Source organism: Ranitomeya variabilis, chromosome 2, assembly GCF_051348905.1.
Source record: "Ranitomeya variabilis isolate aRanVar5 chromosome 2, aRanVar5.hap1, whole genome shotgun sequence".
Classification (NCBI taxonomy): Eukaryota; Metazoa; Chordata; class Amphibia; order Anura; family Dendrobatidae; genus Ranitomeya; species Ranitomeya variabilis.
This window is the reverse complement of record NC_135233.1, coordinates 222385785-222408503: the sequence shown is the minus strand read 5'-3', so window position 1 is coordinate 222408503 and position 22719 is coordinate 222385785. Positions and strand designations below refer to the sequence as shown.

The 22719-nt window shown below is 43.1% G+C and overlaps 1 protein-coding gene and 1 long non-coding RNA gene across 8 annotated transcripts in view; one reads left to right on the top strand and one right to left on the bottom strand.

Annotated features, from left to right (window-relative positions):
* Positions 1-22719, bottom strand: part of WHRN (whirlin) — a 322874-nt gene that overhangs the window by 271120 nt on the left and 29035 nt on the right. The window lies entirely within an intron of this gene.
* Positions 16899-20205, top strand: LOC143805003 (uncharacterized). Its single transcript, XR_013221155.1, has 3 exons — positions 16899-17043; positions 17516-17569; positions 19949-20205. It is a non-coding gene; the product is annotated as an uncharacterized LOC143805003 (long non-coding RNA).

Below are 22719 nucleotides of genomic sequence, written 5' to 3'. Positions count from 1 at the left end.
TTGCCCCCCAGGCTGAAAATTGCCAGCCAGCCCCTGCACCTAGATTGGTACACTACATTGTTTTGTGAATAATGTATCTCATAGATTGATTCCGTTGATTTAGGTACGCGGAATTACTTGGATGTTGCATACCCCTAAACCTATATACCAGTACTTATTTTCACTTTATTCTCTTTCTTATCAACTAACTCCATACCTTGTTTTTTTATTTGTATGTACCGTATTTTCCGGCATATAAGACGACTTTTTAACCCCTCAAAATCTTCTTAAAAGTCAGGGGTCGTCTTATACGCCGGGTACAGATAAAATGTGCATATGGTGGGTGGGGGGGGGGAGTGGTCCCGATGACGAAGAGAGGGGGCGTCTCACAGTAAAGTGTGAGTGGAGTATATCCCCCTATTACCTCATTGCGGCAGCGTGGGGGTCTCTGTGCTGGGAGCGGCAGCTCCTCTTCGTGCCGTGGGTGCTCTGTGCTGTGGGGCGGCAGCGCATCTTCGTGCCGTGGGTGCTGTGGGGCGGCGGCAGCGCATCTTCTTGCATCTTCTTCTGGCTCCTCCGGCATCTCCTCCAGGCCCAGAGGCACCGGCAGCCCCATTGCTGTGATGCGGTGACCTCCGGGAAAATGGCCGCTGCTCAGATTCAGATCTGAATCTGAGCATGCGCCGCCCTCAGCGGCCATTTTCCCGGAGGCCACCGCATCGCAGCCTCCGGGAAAATGGCCGCTGCTCAGATTCAGATCTCGTCTCTCTTCGTCTTTGATCTTTTTTCCTTAAAAATAAAGGGTCATATAGAAAGTATATACCATAAATGTCTGATATAACTTCTACTTACAGGACTCTTACCTCCACCAATGAGAACTATAACGTTGTTTGCCCACAGTTGGTGATTTATTGACGCTGCGTATTTTTGCTGCATAAAACGCAACATCTTGCGGTTCCAGCAAAATGGATGGGATTTAGAGAAATCTCATGCACTCGGTGCATGTTTAAATTTCACAATATGTCAATTTCTCTTGCGGGTAAGCTGAATTTTATGTGCGGATTTTCCCTTACATAAATTACTTTAGATGCAGAAAATCCTCAGGTAAAAACATGTAATCCGTCCATGACTGTATCAGTAAAGTTTTGTCAAATCCAAATACCAGGAAGTATCAAAAACAAAGCAGCTTTATTGAAAGCATGACGTACAAAAAGAAAAAAGAAAAAAAAACGCAACGTCAAAAACGTAAAAAAATATAGATAAAAAAAGCAAGTAACTTAATTTACCTAAAAGTTGCTGAAAAACTACAGGAAATTTACATCAAAAATTCACCAAATACTTGTAGTGGGAATGTAGCCTCATGACACTTTCATGCACAATTTTTTTCACCAGGATTTAGAAGTATCCTACTCCTAAATCTGCATAAAAAAAGAATCAAATGCTCTTTGATTGGGTTTCAGACTGATTTGAAAGGGAAAAGCTCCTTAGTGCACACAGTGCTGTTTTTTCACAGACACAGAAGGCCACCCTACTACTTTCTAGAGTGCGAATTAGGTGAAGAGACCCCATTCTCCTGATGTATGAGGCATCCAGAGATGTCTACACCTGGCACCATTAGTACTTGCCAGTCCCTGCTCCTCCACTGCTGCCACTGCCCTTCGCTGTGTGACTGTCCACATATAGTTAACCTGTCAATCAAGCGTTTTTCTGTCCATATGGTTGGGGGCAGCACAGAATGGCAGCGTGAGGACTGCATGTGGCCTTCGGGCCGCAGGTTGTACTCTCTTGTGGACATCTGTGAGTGAAAATTACAGGCACAAACCCAAGAAAAGCAACAGACATTAATTTTTATCAACACAGACCCCCAAAGACCTCTTCAGTTAATTGTGCCTGAATCTCTTTACATTCATATTTAATGTCTTGTTTCATTTGAATGATACTTTCCTGATTATAAATGAGATACATAGTCACAGCCCATATGGTTGGCTCCCTAGATAGAAAACGCCGTGGTTATTTTTCTGACTGCTCCGTCCGCCTATGTAAGTCATGCATTTAACTCTCATATTGCACTACTCCTTATGAAACCTCTATTTCTCAATGCTACTTGACATGTAATGTCCCCGCAGGCTTTTATTTCGCCGGGATTAATGACCCACCCCCATGAACGCTGACACTCAGTCTGCTCCCTGCCCCAGATTAATCTGATGAGCAATCGTGACCAATTAATGTGACAGGGGCTCTTCTCTATATCCTAAACACCAGTGATCCAATTAAAGCCGCAATGTATGTCTTCTACAACAAGAAAAATGTCAAGGCAGATAAAAGCCAAGTGAGAGTTATGGAACGGAGGAGCATAAACAGAATAAATACTTGTCTTCTCTTCTATGGATCTCCAGGTTAAGTCATGTCATATGACGCAAAAATGATGATATCTGTGAATATCTTGTTACAAGAGTAATGGTTCTTAAATTACAGACTTATACATTTCTATTAGTAAAATCATTCCCTCACCAGGTTACAATTACAGTTTTGAGACAAAAAACAGCTGCCAGAAGATTGGTCCTCATCTCCCCTTATTTTCTTGCTACGACTCTACTATATAGCCCAAACCAGCCTATCATGAGAGTTATATGGGCCATCAGACCATAATGATCATGGCCACATTATCTACCACACGAGACAGTTTGTCCCTTCTGTATGACAGAGTCAAGCTGTTGTATGAAGACTGGAATGAGGAGCTGGAGCCCTGAGACTCTAAACTACTACAGATTTTTAATGGTCATATAGCATATAACATTGATCCTTTACAGATAAGCTGCTTGGGGTTGCTGACCCCATGACCATGAGTGGATGTCATATGTAAGAGATGAGTGGATCGTTTTACATTTGAGTTTGACTTCACTGAATTTTTCCCAAAAATTTGATTTGTGGCGAATAAATTGGCGCAAATCTCAATATTAGAAAGCTTGTAATTGCTCTGAAATTACACATGTGGAGAGAAGATAGAGAGAACCCCGTTGACAGTAAGAATGTACACTGTACAGGCGAGAATGAGAGAGAACCCCATTGACAATAAGACCTTACACTTTACAGGAGAAAGAGGACCCTGCTGACCAAAAGAGCTCACATTATACAGCCGATAGAGAGAGAGCATGGACCCCGCTAACCATAAGAGCTTACACTCTACAGGAGACAGAGAGAGAGAACGCCACTGATCATAAGAGCTTATACTCTATAGGAGAGAGAAAGTGGAGACCGCTGATCATAAGAGCTTACACTCTACAGGAGAGAGAACCCTATTAACCAGAAGAACTTACACTCTAGAGGAGAACGAGGACCCCACTGACTAAAAGAACACACATTATACAGGCGATGGAAAGAGAAGACCCCCCTAACCATAAGAGCTTACACTCTACAGGAGAAAGAGAGAACGCCACTGATCATAAGAGCTTACTCTCTATAGAAGAGAGAGAGTGGAGAGCATTGAGTATTAGAGCTTACACGCTACAGGAAAGAGAGGACCCTGCTGACTGTGAGAGTTTACACATTACTGGAGAGAGAGAGGACCCTGCTGAGCATAAGACCTTACACACTATAGGAGAGAGAACCTCACTGACCATAAAAGCTTACACTCTACAGGAGAAAGAGGACCCCACTGACCATAAGAGCTTACACTCTACAGGAGAGAGTTTGGACTCAGGGTGCGACCATGCCACTAGTCTAGACTGTCAGTCAACAGGAGAGCAACGCGCTCTCTAAAGCAAGGCCTGGAGAGATGTGCTCCTGAAGAAAAGAAATTGAAACAACCTCTTTAATTTCTCTATCCTCTCATAAATCCCATGATACATCAGCATTACATGGGCAGCTGGAGCCAGTACCATCTCTTGTATTTATCCCTTCCTCTATATTCTTCTTAGTAAGGTAATGGATTATAAATATAAATTTGGGAGGCTGAACTATTGTCACTTTCACTATAACTGTGTGACAGGAGCTGTCTAGTTATAGTCAGTAACTGTGATAGCCGCTTCTCTCCCTTTACTCTTTGAAGAACTTCTGTCATGCAATCCATGCAGTATTATCTTACGGGAAGTCTTCGTGACTGAGATAGTAAGCCCAGAAAAAAAATATAAAGCCATACAATTCTCATTGGGTAATTCTCATGGATGATGACATGACCCAATTGAAGATAAGAAAACCATACATTTTTAGATAGGGACAATTGAATAATACTAGCTGAAATATATATACGGTATAAATATATATATATATATATATATATATATATATATATATATATATATATATATATATAATTTTATCTTTCTTCGGGCTTGTGGATGCTGAAAATGACAAGTACAGTCATACTCACCCTACCCAGCAATGCCTCTCTGCCGTTGCTCCTGATCATTGTTTACAGGCTTGCATCGTTGATGTTACGATGACAGCGAATAATATAACTGACTACATCTCCAGAGCTGCAGAGCCCAGTAATTGGCTGCAGTGCTGTCAAAGTGGCGCTACTGTTTCAGCCTATCAATAAAGCCTGGTGCAGAGCCAGAGCTGGAGCTGGGGCCTTCATTTATTATTTTATACACGAAAGGTTAATCCTGGACACCCCCTTTGATTTATATATTTTTTCCATTGTGATAATTCAAAGCTGAGAAACTGCAAGCACTAAATATCTTATAGTTTATTATCCTCCTATTCGGAGGCTGATTAAAAAGGTTAGAAGGCCCTTTTAATGACTATGGTCACAGTAATGGCTGCAGGTGTAATTCCCACGTTCACACATCATTTGTGACACACCGAAATAACTCAAGAAATTGCTGAGCAGAGGATAAAACGACTTCACAAAAGATGACGCAGCTCAAGGTCATCTTTCTTTTTTTATTATTTTTGATGTAAATGCACTTTAAAACCATAGTGATGAAGCTGCTGGACAGTGTGCCAAAGCTACGGGGTTTCAGATAGAGAAACAGAATTTCTTAACAAAAAGGGGTATCCAGACCCAACATACTTATAACCTATCCATATAAGATTGGTGGGGGGCTGACCCATGGCGAAGCTCCGATTAGCTGTAATATGCACTGGTGGGCCGCTGCTGGGTCTTATTCTATTGATAGGAGCTGTTGTGCAGTTCCTGGCAGATGCCGCTACACATTGAATGGAGATGCACTTTGCCGATCCATCTGGAAGATGCCGAAACTACGAACGGCTGATCGGCTGTGGTGATCTGATGTTGACGACCTATCCTACAGTTTGGATAGGTCTTCAATATGTGTTGCCCAGACTTCCCCTTTAATGTGGATTAATGTGATTAAATAATAAATTAGGATTGTTCTGATAGATTCTAATTTTTTTTAAGTAAAATTCGATAACAATGTGGACGTATTTGGTCTATGTGTCCATAACGAAAATGTGTTATCAATGCAGTCTGAGAAGTTGGGCGCTGGTTGGATCAGAAAGCAGTTAAAGTTGACAGATAAATCAGGGTTTTGTCGCTGACAATAAACACCATAACGGTGACATGAATATGTTTTCTCCAGTATAATTCTAAACATGACCATATATTGGCTGAAGACAAGGGTGCGCAGCTGGTATCTACACAGCGGCTTATCACAGGAGGCTCCATCTACAGATCAGCGCAGTAATTTGATTACAGTTTGTTATTATTGGCAACGCCAAGCAAATACTTAATGTTAGGCAATTCTCTTTTGTCCTGGACATAAAATAAAGCACCTGGCAACTTTCATTTATCTGTTATCAATCAATTTTAAAGGTATAGGAGGGGTGTACACAGAAATCATGGGGTTTCATAACAAAAGCCTGAATGTCGCTCCACTGTGTGCACGCACTGTATGGGGCGGGGGGACATTTGGCACCGAGCTACCACAACTCACACGTCACATAGTAGCTACAGTGGGTGCGGAAAGTATTCAGACCTCTTTACATTTTTCACTCTTTGTTTCATTGCAGCCATTTGGTAAATTCAAAAAAGTTCATTTTCTCTCATTAATGTGACCCTTTTAATAAAGCTACAGTCAAAAGACCATGTACGTTGGAAACCTGTCATTCCAATCCAAGCAAGAAGTTGAGGACTATGTTCATCAGTCTACATTTAGCGGCCACACCATTGCTTCGAGACTAGTGATTCTGAATCCTAGATAATGATACGATGGACTTTCATAGTCAAGGCTTTGGTTTTATTCTTTCCATTGCCATAGAATCTGCATCTATAACTAATTCACACCTGACTGCCAGTCCTACTGAAAGGCCATCAGAGAATGCCAGTTTATTATTGGACTCTACTACTCATCGCACAGAACCCAATCCCTCTGTCTCAGCCATACACATACAGTATATATACTGGGCAGGTAGAGTAAGACAAATAACCTCATTCATGTATTTTCAGTGTGTGAGGGGGGACTGAATGGTAAAAGCTATGTCATCAAGGCATCACTATCCTTCCAAGATTCGTAGCACATAGCAAATGTCCAGACGCTGGACTCCTGCCGACAACCATTGTGCTGCAGCCTTGGATTTTGTGACTGCAGCTAAATAGAATATTATAAAATGGATATCAAAATATAAAATGGAATAAGCTAGAAAATATAGCCAAGTAGACTTCTGTAAGCTTCTGTCCGCTGCTTGTCTTTTTCCTTTCAGTAATTAAAGAGGCAATAAAGGCTATCTGTGCACCAACAGACATGTTAGTTGGAGAGAGAACACATTGCCCTAAATGCTTTGCCCTGCCTTAGGATCTGATTCTTTATATTGTGAGTTGATGCAGAAGCTGTGAACGCAGGAGGGTACCGGGGTATAATGAGGCCAAAGGCAGTCTTGTGCTTATCATAGCCCAATTTGACTCCAAGCACCGGCCATTTCGAAGAATGCATTCTTGGGAGAAATCTAAAACTTGAGCAGAATGTGTTTTTTTCCGTAATAAGCCGCCACCTTTTTTATGTTGGTACTTGATTGCAGTATTTGTACAAATGAAGGGGAACCAGACAGCTGATTCATGCTGCCTGAACCATGGGCAGCATGAATCAGGCCCTGGCAATGTAGTTGCTGCTGCTCTGAAACACTACGATATTTCAGAGAAAACTTTGAAAAGCCTGTCGGAGCTGATGCGCCTTGGCTAACTAGTCCTAGGCAGGTCTCCTTCCCACTTCCCTAGACTGACAGATCTCTCCCTATGGGGTATACCTGTTAATCTAGGGGATCTGGGCTGGGAATAAACGGTTAGGGTTCTGCCTTGGACTAGTCATATGAGATACATAATCCCTGGCTGGTTTTCCAAAGTATGGTTTCTCTGAAGCCCTGCAGAGTAAAATATACACAGCTGCAATAACGTTCGATTCATGCTGCCCGTGGTTCAGACAGAATGAATCAGATGACAAGTTCTCTTTAATACTGACATGATGATGCATTGTTTCCTTTTGCCTTATTTGTGCTTTAGTGCAATATATTTGTTTAGTTCTTTATAAAAATCTTCAATAAAAATGCAATTTAAAAAAACAAAAAGAATGAAAATTAATAAAAATAAAATGCATTTGTACCGGTCCGGGCCCCCCCTCTTGTGCTTCTGCTCACTGGGCCCCAGGGTATCATGTGCCATTGCGCCGCCACTGGAGGCATACATCTCAGTGCAGGGAGGCTTGGAGCTCTCACGGCCATCAAAACGGCTGTGCAGCTCCAAGGGAGTCCCTCCTCCTCCTCTGTGACACGCCGTCATGTAAGAGTGCCAGGATGCCACTCCAGAAGTGGAGCTGCAGGGGATTGTATGAAAGGTAAGTAAAGTATATAAAACTTTTTTTTTAAATAGAATTAAATGGTCTTGGCAGCAAGTGATGAATTGAGAGTGGGGGTGGGGAGTGCAAATGACAAATTGGGAGTGGGGGGTTGGGAGAGCAAAGGACAGGTTGGGAGTGGGAGGAGAGCAAATAAGTATTGAGAGAGGTGGCAAATAATGAATTGGGAGTGGGGGAAGCAAATGATTAATTCTGAGTAGAGGGAGCAAACGATGAATTGGGAGTGGGGAGAGAAAATGATGAATTGGGGTGGGAAGAGCAATTGACGATTTGGGAGTTGGGGGAGAGCAAATGACGAATTAGGAGTGGGGAGAGCAAATGATGAATTGGGAGTGGGAAGTGCAAATGACGAATTGGGAGTGGGGGGTTTTGAGAGTAACTTACATTTTGCGGGTGGGAGGAGCAAATAATAAATTGGGAGTTGGGGTGGGGAGAGCAAATGATGAATTGTGAGGGGGTGGTGAGAGCAAATTACGAATTGGGAGTGGGACGAAGGGAAAGCAAATGATCAATTGGGAGTGGGGGTGGGGAGAGCAAATAACAAATTGGGAGTGGGGGAGTTCAAATGATGAATTGGAAGGGGGGAGTTAGGAGAGCAAATTATGAATTGGGAGTAAGGGTGAGACCAAATAATGATTTTGGAGTGGGGGAAGACCAAATGATTAATTTGAAGTGAGGGGTGGGGAAAGCAAATGATAAATTGTGAGTGTAGGGTGGGGAGAGCAAATGATGAATTGGGAGTGGGGATAGGGAGAGTAAATGATGAATTGGACATGGGGGTTGGGGAAAGCAAATGATGAATTCTGAGTGTGGGGTGGGGGGAGCAAATGATAAATTGGGAGTAGGGATGGGGAGAGCAAATGATGAGTGGAGGAGGGGAGAGCAAATTACAAATTGAGAGTGTGGGAGAGAAAATAATGAATTGGAAGTGGGGGTGGAGATAGCAAATGATGAATTGGAAGGTGGGGGTGGGGAGAGCAAATTAATTAGGAGGTGGGGTGATGAAAGGAAATGACAAATTGGGAGTAAGGGTGCAAATGATGAATTGGGACTGAGGTGTTATGATCCTTAGTGGTTGAGCATCACAAATTACTCCAGCTAAGTAACAAACATAGGACAAGCTCTAGGGAGGTGGCAAACTGGACTGACCGCAAATCTGAACCTATCCAAACACACTAGAAGTAGCCGGTGAACGTGCCTAAAAATCCTAGACGTCTCGAGCCAGCCTGAGGAACTAACTACCCCTAGAGAGAAAGAAAGACCTCTCTTGCCTCCAGAGAAATAATCCCCAAAGATATAGAAGCCCCCAACAAATAATAACGGTGAGGTAAGAGGAAGGCACATACACAGGGGTGAAAACAGATTCAGCAAATGAGGCCCACTAATACTAGATAGCAGAGAATAGAAAAGGGGTCTATGCGGTCAGTAAAAAACCCTTACAAAATATCCACACTGAGATTTCAAGAACCCCCGCACCAACTAACGGTGTGGGGGGAGAAACTCAGTCCCCTAGAGCAACCAGCAAGCGAGGAAATCACATTTTAGCAAGCTGGACAAGAAACATGATGAATGCTGGTAATCAAAAATGAACAAACAAAAACTTAGCTTGTCTTGGAGAGACTGGGAGCAAGGTAGTCACAAGGAATCTGAAGAGCACTGAATACATTGATAGCAGGCAAGGAACTGAGTATCCAGGTGAGCTAAATAGGAAACCAACCAAGGATAACGAACCAGCTGATGCTGCCAACCTGCAGAAAGACAACACTACACAGTACCGCTTGTGACCACTAGAGGGAGCCCAAAAATAGAGTTCACAACAGTACCCCCCCCCCCTTGAGGAGGGGTCACCGAACCCTCATCAAGACCCCCAGGGCGATCAGGATGAGCCGCGTGGAAGGCACGAACCAAATCGGCCGCATGAACATCAGAGGCGACAACCCAGGAATTATCCTCCTGACCATAGCCCTTCCACTTAACCAAATACTGAAGCCTCCGTCTAGAGATATGAGAATCCAAAATCTTCTCCACCACGTACTCCAATTCGCCCTCGACCAGCACCGGAGCAGGAGGCTCAACAGAAGGAACCACAGGTACCACATACCTCCGCAACAAAGACCTATGGAACACATTATGAATGGCAAACGATGCTGGGAGATCCAAACGAAAAGACACCGGGTTAAGGATTTCCAAGATCTTATAAGGACCGATGAAGCGAGGCTTGAATTTAGGAGAGGAGACCTTCATAGGAACATACCGAGAAGACAGCCACACCAAATCCCCAACACGAAGTCGGGGACCCACACCGCGGCGGCGGTTGGCAAAGCGCTGAGCCTTCTCCTGTGACAACCTCAAATTGTCCACCACATGGTTCCAAATCTGCGGCAACCTATCCACCACAGAATCCACCCCAGGACAGTCAGAAGGCTCAACCTGACCCGAGGAAAAACGAGGATGGAAACCAGAATTGCAGAAAAAAGGCGAAACCAAAGTAGCAGAACTAGCCCGATTATTAAGGGCAAACTCGGCCAATGGCAAAAAAGTCACCCAATCATCCTGATCAGCAGAAACAAAACATCTCAAATAAGTTTCCAACGTCTGATTAGTTCGCTCGGTTTGGCCATTAGTCTGAGGATGGAAGGCCGACGAAAAAGACAAATCAATGCCCATCTTAGCACAAAAAGTCCGCCAAAACCTGGACACAAACTGGGATCCTCTATCAGACACAATATTTTCAGGAATGCCGTGTAAGCGAACCACATTCTGAAAAAATAGAGGAACCAAATCGGAGGAAGAAGGCAACTTAGGCAAGGGCACCAAATGGACCATCTTGGAAAAACGATCACACACCACCCAGATGACAGACATTTTCTGAGATACTGGAAGATCCGAAATAAAATCCATGGAAATGTGCGTCCAAGGCCTTTTCGGAACAGGCAAAGGCAAAAGCAAACCGTTGGCACGAGAACAGCAAGGCTTAGCCCGAGCACAAATCCCACAAGACTGCACAAAGGAACGCACATCCCGCGACAAGGAAGGCCACCAGAAGGACCTAGCCACCAAATCTCTGGTACCAAAAATCCCAGGATGACCCGCCAACACCGAAGAATGAACCTCGGAAATAACTCTGCTGGTCCATCTATCCGGGACAAACAATCTCTCTGGTGGACAACGGTCAGGTCTATCCGCCTGAAATTTCTGCAGCACTCGTCGCAAATCTGGGGAAATGGCAGACAAAATCACTCCCTCTCTGAGAATACCAGCCGGCTCAGAAACTCCCGGAGAGTCAGGCACAAAACTCCTAGAAAGTGCATCAGCTTTCACGTTCTTCGAACCAGGCAGGTATGAGACCACGAAGTTGAAATGGGAGAAAAACAACGACCAACGAGCCTGTCTAGGATTCAGGCGCTTGGCAGATTCAAGGTAAATCAGATTTTTGTGATCAGTCAAGACCACCACACGATGTTTAGCTCCTTCGAGCCAATGTCGCCACTCCTCAAAAGCCCACTTCATAGCCAACAACTCCCGATTACCAACATCATAATTCCGCTCGGCAGGCGAAAACTTTCTTGAAAAGAAAGCACATGGCTTCATCACAGAGCCATCAGAGCTTCTCTGCGACAAAACAGCCCCTGCTCCAATCTCAGAAGCATCAACCTCGACCTGGAAGGGGAGAGAGACATCTGGCTGACATAAGACTGGAGCTGAAGAAAACCGGTGCTTCAGCTCCCGAAAGGCCTCCACGGCCGCAGGAGACCAATTAGTCACATCAGAACCCTTCTTGGTCAAATCCGTCAAAGGTTTAACCACGCTAGAAAAATTAGCGATGAAACGACGGTAAAAATTAGCAAAACCCAAGAACTTCTGAAGACTCTTAACAGACGTGGGCTGAGTCCAGTCATGAATAGCCTGGACCTTGACTGGGTCCATCTCCACAGTAGAAGGAGAAAAAATAAAACCCAAAAAGGAGACCTTCTGTACTCCGAAGAGGCATTTTGAGCCCTTCACAAATAAAGCATTAGCACGCAGGACCTGAAACACCATCCTGACCTGCTTCACATGGGACTCCCAGTCCTCAGAAAAGACCAAAATGTCATCCAGATAAACAATCATAAATTTATCCAGATATTCTCGGAAGATGTCATGCATGAAGGACTGAAACACAGAAGGAGCATTAGAGAGTCCAAAAGGCATCACTAAGTACTCAAAATGGCCTTCGGGCGTATTAAATGCTGTTTTCCATTCATCTCCCTGCTTAATGCGCACAAGGTTATACGCACCACGGAGATCTATCTTGGTGAACCAACTGGCACCCTTAATCCGAGCAAACAAATCAGACAATAGTGGCAAAGGATACTGAAATTTGACTGTGATTTTATTCAGAAGACGATAATCTATACAAGGTCTCAAAGAACCGTCCTTCTTGGCCACAAAAAAAAATCCTGCACCAAGAGGGGAAGAGGATGGGCGAATATGTCCCTTCTCCAAAGACTCCTTTATATAACTCCGCATCGCGGCATGCTCTGGTATAGACAAATTAAAAAGTCGTCCCTTAGGGAATTTACTACCAGGAATTAAATTTATAGCACAGTCACAATCCCTATGAGGGGGCAGGGCACTGGACCTGGGCTCATCAAATACATCCTGGTAGTCAGACAAAAACTCAGGGACCTCAGAAGGAGTGGAAGAAGCAATAGACACCAACGGAGTATCGCCATGAATTCCCTGACAACCCCAACTTGACACAGACATAGCTTTCCAATCTAAAACTGGATTATGAGCCTGCAGCCATGGCAGACCCAAAACGACAACATCATGCAAATTATGCAGAACAAGAAAGCGAATCACCTCCTGATGTACGGGAGTCATGCACATGGTCATTTGCGTCCAATACTGAGGCTTATTCTCAGCCAATGGCGTAGCATCAATTCCCCTCAGAGGAATAGGAAATTCCAAAGGCTCCAGGACAAAACCACAGCGCCTGGCAAACGACAAATCCATCAGATTCAGGGCAGCACCCGAATCCACAAAAGCCATAACCGGGTAGGACGACAAAGAACAAATCAAAGTAACAGACAAAATAAATTTAGGCTGTATAGTACCAATGGTGACAGGTTTAGCAAATTTTTTTAAGCGTTTAGAGCATGCTGAGATAACATGAGTAGAATCACCACAGTAAAAGCACAACCCATTTTGACGTCTATGACTTTGTCGCTCAATTCTGGTCAGAGTTCGGTCACATTGCATAGACTCAGGTCTCTGCTCAGAAAATACCGCCAAAGGATGAGCAGATTTACGCTCCCGCAAACGCCGATGAACCTGAATGGCTAAAGCCATAGAATCACTCAGACTTGTAGGGGTGGGAAACCCCACCATAACATTCTTAACGGCCTCAGAAAGACCTTCTCTGAAATTTGCAGCCAGGGCACACTCATTCCATTGAGTAAGCACCGACCATTTCCGAAATTTTTGACAATACACCTCTGCTTCATCCTGACCTTGAGAGATAGCCAGCAACGCTTTTTCTGCCTGATTCTCAAAATTAGGCTCCTCATAAAGCAGTCCAAGAGCCAGAAAAAATGCATCTACATTAAGCAATGCAGGATCTCCTGGCGCCAGAGAGAAAGCCCAATCTTAAGGGTCGCCACGCAACAAAGAGATAACAATTTTAACTTGCTGAGCGGAATCACCAGAGGAACGAGGTCTCAGAGATAGAAATAACTTACAATTATTCTTAAAATGTAGAAACCTAGATCTATCTCCAGAAAACAACTCAGGAATGGGTATCTTTGGTTCTGACATAGGGCTATGAATAACAAAATCCTGAATACTTTGCACCCGTGCAGTAAGATGATCCACACAAGAAGTCAGAGTCTGAACATTCATGTCTGCAGCTGAGCTCAAAACCACCCAGAGTTCAAGGGGATGAAAGAAGCTAAACAGACTGCAGCAAAGGAAAAGCGGGAGGAGAAAAAAAATAAATAAATAAATGTACTCAGGTCTTCTTTTTATCCCACTTCTGCGATGCATTAAACACTTTCTGGCCTGCTATACTGTTATGATCCTTAGTGGTTGAGGATCACAAATTACTCCAGCTAAGTAACAAACATAGGACAAGCTCTAGGGAGGTGGCAAACTGGACTGACCGCAAATCTGAACCTATCCAAACACACTAGAAGTAGCCGGTGAACGTGCCTAAAAATCCTAGATGTCTCGAGCCAGCCTGAGGAACTAACTACCCCTAGAGAGAAAGAAAGACCTCTCTTGCCTCCAGAGAAATAATCCCCAAAGATATAGAAGCCCCCAACAAATAATAACGGTGAGGTAAGAGGAAGGCATATACACAGGGGTGAAAACAGATTCAGCAAATGAGGCCCACTAATACTAGATAGCAGAGAATAGAAAAGGGGTCTATGCGGTCAGTAAAAAACCCTTACAAAATATCCACACTGAGATTTCAAGAACCCCCGCACCAACTAACGGTGTGGGGGGAGAAACTCAGTCCCCTAGAGCAACCAGCAAGCGAGGAAATCACATTTTAGCAAGCTGGACAAGAAACATGATGAATGCTGATAATCAAAAATGAACAAACAAAAACTTAGCTTGTCTTGGAGAGACTGGGAGCAAGGTAGTCACAAGGAATCTGAAGAGCACTGAATACATTGATAGCAGGCAAGGAACTGAGTATCCAGGTGAGCTAAATAGGAAACCAACCAAGGATAACGAACCAGCTGATGCTGCCAACCTGCAGAAAGACAACACTACACAGTACCGCTTGTGACCACTAGAGGGAGCCCAAAAATAGAGTTCACAACACTGAGGAATAGCAAATGAAGAGTTGGGAATGGAGGGGAGAGCAAATGACAAAGTGGAGTGGAGTGGGTGAGGAGTGCAAATGATGAATTGAGTGTGGGGGACGGTGGAAAGCAAATGAATTGAGTGTGGAGACAGCAAATTATGAATTGAGGGTATGGGGTGGGGGACAGCAAATGAAGAATTGAAGGTGGGGGATGGGAAGAGCAAATAATGACTGGAGGGTGGAGGGGAAGAGCAAATTGGGGGAGCAGGAGGCAGGGTCATACTAGCCCACCGGGGAACCGGTGGATTCTCTGGTGAGCCCAGGCACTTCCACATGCTGGCATACAGGGCTGGCAACTGCCTAGGGCCCCCGCTGCTCCAGGGGCCCCCATCCAGTAGTGTGTCGCTAATAGCGGCACACCCAGCTGCTATGGGGCTCCTGAGTCAGGGGGCTTGCCCAGCGGAGCAGCAGCTGGAGACAGGAACCTGTCCCCACTGCTAAAGAGAAAATTAATGCTTTCCCATGCCCCCATGGGCATGGAGAGGAGTGAATATTCATTTTACTTTAATAGCGGGCAGGCTGAGGATTACACTGCCTGCATGATAGATACTAGAATGTATGGGCTGCTTTCAGGTATGATGTCATTTCTGGGAGACAGTTAGAATGTATGGGCTGTAGTCAAAACCTGGAATGAGCCCATACATTCTAGCTACAACCGAGAAAGCAGCCGGCGACAGAGATGCTGCCGGGATGTGCTGCGGGAAACGTGTGGAGAGGTGAGTGGTGCTGTGTGTCTGTGTGCATATGTGCGTGAGTGGTGCGGTGCTGTGTGTGTGTGTGAGAGTGGTGTGGTGCTGTTTGTGTGTGTGTGTGGTGCTGTATCTGAGAGTGGTGCTGTGTGTGTATATTGCAGAGGGCAATGATGTGGGTGATGGAGAGAGCATTGGTGGGGAGAAGGCAATGGTGGTGGTGGAAAGGACGATGGGGTGGTGGGGGAGGAGGCAATGATGGAGGTGGTGGAAGGGGCAATGATGGGGTGGTGGGGGAGAAGGCAATGATGGTTGTGGTGGAAAGGATAATGATGGTGGTGGAGGGGGGAGGCAATGATGCAGGAGATGGAGAGGGCAATGAAGGGAGTGGTGAGGGAGAAAACAATGATAGAGGTGGTGGAAAGGGCAATTATGGGGTGGTGGGGAGAAGGCAATGATGGTTGTGGTGGAAAGGACAATGATGGTAGTGGTGGAAAGGACAATGATGGTGGTGGGGAGGAGCCAACGATGGAGGTGGTGGAATGGGCAATGATGGGGTAGTGGGGAGAAAGCAATGATGGAGGTGGTGGAAAGGGCAATGATCGGGGTGGTAGGTGAGAAGGCAATGATGGAGGTGGTGATGAGGACAATGATGGGGTGGAGGGTTGCATTATACCCTATGAGGGGGACTGCATTATACGCTATGAGGGGGCCTGCATTATACTATATAAGGGGGTCTGCATGATACTTTTATGAGGGGGCTTCATTATATTCTGTGGGGGGCTGCATTATATTCTGTGTGGGGGCTGCATTCTCTCAGGGGCTATATTATATTCTGGGGGCTACATTATACTATATGAGTGGAGGGGGCTACAGTATATTCTATGGGGCCCCATTATACCTCTTGAGGGGATTGCATTATACTCTGAGGGGGCTACATTATATTCTGTGGAGGGGCTGCATTATACTATATGAGGAGGGCTTCATTATACCCTATGAGGGGGCAACATTATATTCTATGAGGGGGGCTGCATTATATTCCATGAGGGAGGCTACTTTATATTCTAAGAGGGGGCTACATTATATTCTATGAGGGGGCTACTTTATATTCTATGAGGGGGCTACCCCAACCCCTGCTACATAATTAAGATGTGTACTACCTTACACTATACTCTGATATTAGCATGTTTTACCACACAATTGGAGGTCTTCTATTTATTTCTATGTAGCTACATAGTGGGCTCCAAGAATGATTTTCTCTGGTGGGCCCAAGATGCTCCAGTCCGGCACCAAATTATACCTGTTATGATACAAAAACAGAAGCGTGGGATCTTTTGCTTCCTTATTACTTCCATACAGATCAATTTGGATCTTTGGCCCAATTTCCTCTTTCCCTTTAACTAAACTCCTATTTTATGGACTCCATATCAAACACTCCCAGCAATTTTGTAGGGGAAAAATTGTCATCAGACTCCCTTTAATGACAAAACTGGGTTCTCATTGGTTTAAATGAGTATTTGAAAATAGGTTTTATAAACTAGACATCCTCTCCCGGTAATAGAACATGTGACAAGTTTTTCATATTTCCCAAAAGATGTAAAACTGTTGGATGTTGGGGAATCAGACAAATTGGATATTCTAAGGCTTTGCCCAGGGACCCCTGGACATCCAGGACTTCAGGGATCTCCAGGATTGCCAGAACATAAAGGTAAATCTAGTAAATGAACAGCCTAGCCTCAAAAGTAAAAACTGTATATTCGCTACTATTTGTTTGAATTCCTCATCTGCATGTTTATTAAAGTGAAGCTATCATCAGAAAATGATCAATTGTTTAAATCAGTTTTTTTTCTTTTAAATGTGTTTTTTTTGTTTTCAAATATTTTTGGCATTTTTTTACGCATCACAATCTGTGTTAAAAATAATATAAACCTTGGCCACGGGGGGCATTTTAGTTAGGTAATTTTTAGTTAAATAAATTCCACAGGTAAAATGTTATTGAAACTGGAGACATTTTTCTGATAGGTGACCTCTCCACTTCTGCGCTTATGTCTACTCAGACCAAGACAATTAGGGTAGAAGGTCTCCAACCTCATTAGTAATGGGGGCTTCTTATTTCCCTTAGGAGGCTATTTGAAAAATATATCAAATCTTTTTCTAACAATTATTTTATTTAATTTTAGATGATAAGGGAGTTCCTGACCAAATGGGAAAACTGGGACCAATTGGAGAAAAAGGTAATGTCAAGGTGGAGGAAAACTGTATAGAATCCACCTTCATTTTACTTCATGAATGAAGAAACCATGGCTACTTTCTTCTAAAAACAGTACAGGTGAAGCCAGTCATAGATTGTCTTTCCGACTGAAGATATTGTTAGAGGGGCATTCAATCCTTTTCTTGCAATTACTGGATGGCTCCTGTGCAGTCTGACTCCACCTTCCTGGTGGCTCGGTCCCCACTGTTATCTTCTCGTTCTCTTCTTGCCTAGCTGGTATGTGACCACTGCAGCTAACCAACAACTACATCAGTGACTTTTAGGATGATTGGCTGCATAAACAAGTCCAGAAAAACACATATTCAAAAACTAAGTTATATAAGCAATATAGCCCTAAAGTGCAGACTCTCAGCTTAAATTTGAGGGTATTCACATTCTAATTAGAGTACGGATTTAGGAATTACAGCTCTTTATGTAGCTGCCTCTTTTTCAAGGAATCAAAGGTAATTGGACAATTATCTCAAAATCTCTTTAATGGACTGTATGGGCTTTTCTCTCTTTAATCCATAATCAACTAAGCAGGTAAAAGATCTGGAACTGATTCCAGGTGTGGCATTTGCATTTATAAGCTGTTGCTGTGAACCCACAACATGTGGTGAAAGGAGCTTTCAATGAAAGTGAAAAAAACCATCATTAGTATGAAAAAAAGGGGAAATCCATTACATAGATATCAGAAATGTTAGGAGGAGTAGTCAAATCAACAGTTTGGTACATTCTGCAAAAAAAGAGCGCCCTGGTGAGCTTGGGAACTTAAGGCCTGAACATCCACTGAAGACAACAGTGGTGGATGATCGCAGAATCCTTTCCATGGTGAAGAAAAACCCCTTCCTAACATCCACCCAAGCGAAGAACACTGTTGTGAACTCTGTTTTTGGGCTCCCTCTTGTGGTCACAAGTGGTACTGTGTGAGTGTTGTCTTTGGGCCCCCTCTGGTGGCTCTTTTTGTCATTCTGCAGGTCTGAGGTTGGATCAGCTGTCTCGTTATCTGTTAGCTGGTTCCTATTTAGTTCAGCTGGACTCTCAGTGGTTGCCTGCTGTCGTTGTATTCAGTGCTATTCTGATTGCTCCTGTCTACATCCGTTATCAGTCTCTCCAAGAGAAGCTAAGTTTTGTTTGCTTATTTTTTGCTCATCTGTGTTCAAGATGTGTCCTAGTATATGATATGTTTTGGTCCAGCTTGCTAATATGTGATTTCCCTGCTTGCGGGTGCTCTGGGGTGCTGAGTTGCTCCCCCCACATCGTTAGTTGGTGTGGGGGTTCTCGCATTCTCTGCGTGGATATTTTTGCATAGGGTTTTTTACTGACCGCACAGATCCCTTGCTATTTTCTGCTATCTAGCGTTAGCGGGCCTCATTTGCTTAACCTGTTTCATCTCTGCGTTTGTCTTTTCTTCTTAACTCACCGTTATTATTTGTGGGGGGCTTCTATATCTTTGGGGTATTTCTCTGAGGCAAGTGAGGTCTTACTTTCTCTTTAGGGGTAGTCAGTTTCTCAGGCCGTGAAGAGACGTCTAGGATTTCAGGAAACGTTCCACGGCTACCTTTAGTGTGTTTGGTTAGAATCAGGTTTGCGGTCAGTCCAGTTACCACATCCCCAGAGCTTGTCCTATTATCTCTGACTTAGCTGGTTAGATTTGCGATCCTAAGCCACTGGGATCATAACAGAACACTCTATAGGATGAAGATGTTTAGCGTCTAAGTCTGTCATATAGAGGAGACTTCATGACAGCAAATACAGAGAGTTTACCACAAGGTGCAAACTACTAATCAGTCTTAAAAATAGAAAGGGCAGATTAGACTTTGCCAAGAAACATCAAAAAAAGGCACCCAATTCTATAAAAGCATTCTATGGACAGATAAAACTAAGATCAACCTGTACCAGAATGATGGGAAAAAGAAAGTATGGAGAAGGCTTGGAACGGCTTACGATTCAAAGTACAGCAAATTCTTTGTGACACATGGTGGAGGCTATGTGATGGCACGGGCATGTATGGCTCCCAATGGCGCTGGGTCACTAGTGATGAATGCTGATGCCCATAGACCTGAGTAACCTAGTCTGATCAGCCGATAGGATCAGATTAAGACCTGTTCTGAGTTACAGGGATCTCACTACCAGATCAATGTGTGAATACATCTGTTCTACTTTATGGGACAAATATGGGAAAAATAAAAATTGGACCATTATTCCATTATATTTGCCACCTCCCTGCCAAATATCACTGCGGTCTGTTGGCTATCTGTTTATAAATGAAATAATTATATAGAAATTGAATCATTATTGTTCTTCTTTTCTATATATTTTTCTAAAGCCATATAGGTAATGTATTTTTTTTTTTCTTAAGGTGACAACGGAGCTCAAGGGAAAACAGGAGACAGAGGACTAAACTGACAGAAAGGTATGATCACGACATGTAGACTGCTAAATAGTGATGAGCGAGCGTGCTCGTCACTGATCGCTACCCACTCGAGCATCAGGGTGCTCGAGATGCTCGTTACTTGGCGAGTATTTTTTGAATGCTTGAACAGAAGCTCGAGTCCTCGCCCCGCATGTTTGGCACTTTGTAGACAGCCAATGAAGATGCATCAGAGCCACGTTGGTTGTGGCATTACTGTGATTAGCTGGCCGCATAGCGTCATCAGGCCTACAGCTCTGACAAAAATTTAGGGACCACCACATCAAAACCCTGTCATGGGCAGCCCAATCTCCAGACCTGAACCCCATTCAAAACCTCTGGAATGTAATCAAGAGGATGACGGATAGTCACACGCCATCAAACAAAGAAGAACTGCTTACATTTTTGCACCAGAAGCAGTGTGAAAGACTGGTGGAAAGCATGCCAAGACGCATGAACGCTGTGAATAAAAATCATGGTTATTCCACAAAATATTGATTTCTGAAGTTTTCCTGAGTTAAACATTAGTATTGTTATTTATAAATGATTAGGAACTTGTTTTCTTTGCATTATTTAAGGTCTGAAAGCACTGTTTTTTGATTTTTACCATTTTTCTTTGTCAGAAAAAAAATACAAAATTTATTGTTTGGAAATTCGGAGACATGTTGTCAGAAGTTTATAGAATAAAAGAACAATTTACATTTTACTCAAAAATATACCTATAAAGATATATCCTGTAAAAGTAGTAAAAATAATGATGGCCAATTATAAAAATATAATTTTATTTATATATTTGCTTTTTCTCCTGTGTTCAGAATTCCACTAGAACTTGAATTCATGTTTTTATGTTCATCGGTTATTGCTCTACCAACTAGCCATAACCTGTAATGTTTAGCCTTTTGTTAATGGAGAGTGTGTGAGAGTTTAAGAAAAAGCTAAATGCAAAACGCGCGTCGGGGTGTTGCCACCACTTAAAGGTAATGTGCCAGCATACTTCCTTCAAGTGTCCTCTTTAATCTTGTTTCTTTTGGCTTTTTTATTGCTGACATATTAGTGTTTTGCAACCATAAGCCTGTTAAATCACCATTTTTTTTTAGTATGTGCTACCTTCTTTATACTTGGACATGAGGACAATTTCAGTGTTTTTGTCACCACACATACTCCTTGGAAGTGCTATGCAAATTTCTTCTTACAACTATTCCTAACTTAATTGAATTTTTTGGCCTATTATTCCTTTTGCAGGAACTTTACGCTTAACTCCTTTTAATTTATTATTTTCATCTAGGCCTATTTACAGTTTCTATTGAGTCAGGTTTTCTAAACCCACTTTACTAATGGCATATTACTATAATTGAGTGGCTTATTTTGCATTTGTTGTCCCTATATCATATTACTTTTTTAATTGTTTTTTAAAAATTTGTCTCAATAAAAATGTGGCAATTTTATGGCATATAGCTTCCCCCCTCTTTTTTATATATATTTGCATTTGGTAGTGCCACGTATCTAGGCGTTATTATGTTTGGATTTAACTTTTTGATGATATTCTAATTTTGTGAGAAGCACCTGTATATTTCTTTTTCCTAAAATGCAAAGGAAAAGTGTAATCTTTAACTTTAGGCCTTTAAGTGGTCATTTCATCTTCAACTTTCTGAACTGCTCACAATAACAGTAATTTTGACCAGGGGTGCCCAAAATTTTACATGCCACTGTAATATCATCGAAAAATTCAGGGATTCTGAAGAAATCCATATACATCAGGGTTAAGGCCAACTGTAAATATTTGATGCTCATGATCTACGGGACCTCAGGCAATACGGCTTTAAAAATAGGCATGATTTGATGGTGCAATTATGGGCTCAGGAATATTTCCAGATATCATTGTCTGTGAACACAGTTCGCCGTGAGATCCACAAATGCAGTGAAAGCTCTATCATGCAGAGAAGAAGCCATATAGCAATACAATCCAGAAATGCTGCCATCTACTCTGGGCCAAAGCTCATTTAAAATGGACTGAGGCAAAATGAAAAACTGTTCTGTGGTCAGATTAATAAAAAAATTTAATTTTCCATGGAAACTGCAACTATGCAAACCGTGTCCTTCAAACTCAAGAGGTAAGGGACCATTCAACTTGTTATCCAGCTGCGTCTATGATGGTATCGGGCTGCATTAGTGCCCATGGCATGGGCAGCTTACACATGAAAGGATGGGCGTTATATAGAGGTTTTAGAACAGCATATGCTCCCATCCAGACATCTATGTCAGGGTAGGGAAGACAATGCTGACATCACATACTGCATCCATTTCAACAGCATGGCTTGACAGAAGAAGAGTTTAGACGATGAAGTGGACTCCTGCTGTCCAGACCTTTCACTAATAGAAAACATTTGGCACATTATAAAATGAAAAATCTGGCTACGACTCCGGACTGTGGAGCAGTGAATATCCTACATCAGAAAAGAATGAAGCATTCCATTCCCAAAAATTGCTATCCTTGCATCCCAGACGTTTACAAGCTGTTGTATGAAAAAGAGAAGATGCTACACAATTGTATACTCGGCTCTATCCTGACTTTATTGAGAGGTGTTGCTGCCATCAATTTCTTGTTAATTTTGTCTGTAGTGAATAAAATATGGCTATGGTGACATTATTCATTACTCACAGATAAGCCTGGGTGGTCAAGAGGTCCAAGGTCAAAAGCCAAGAGAGTAGAGAGTACGTCA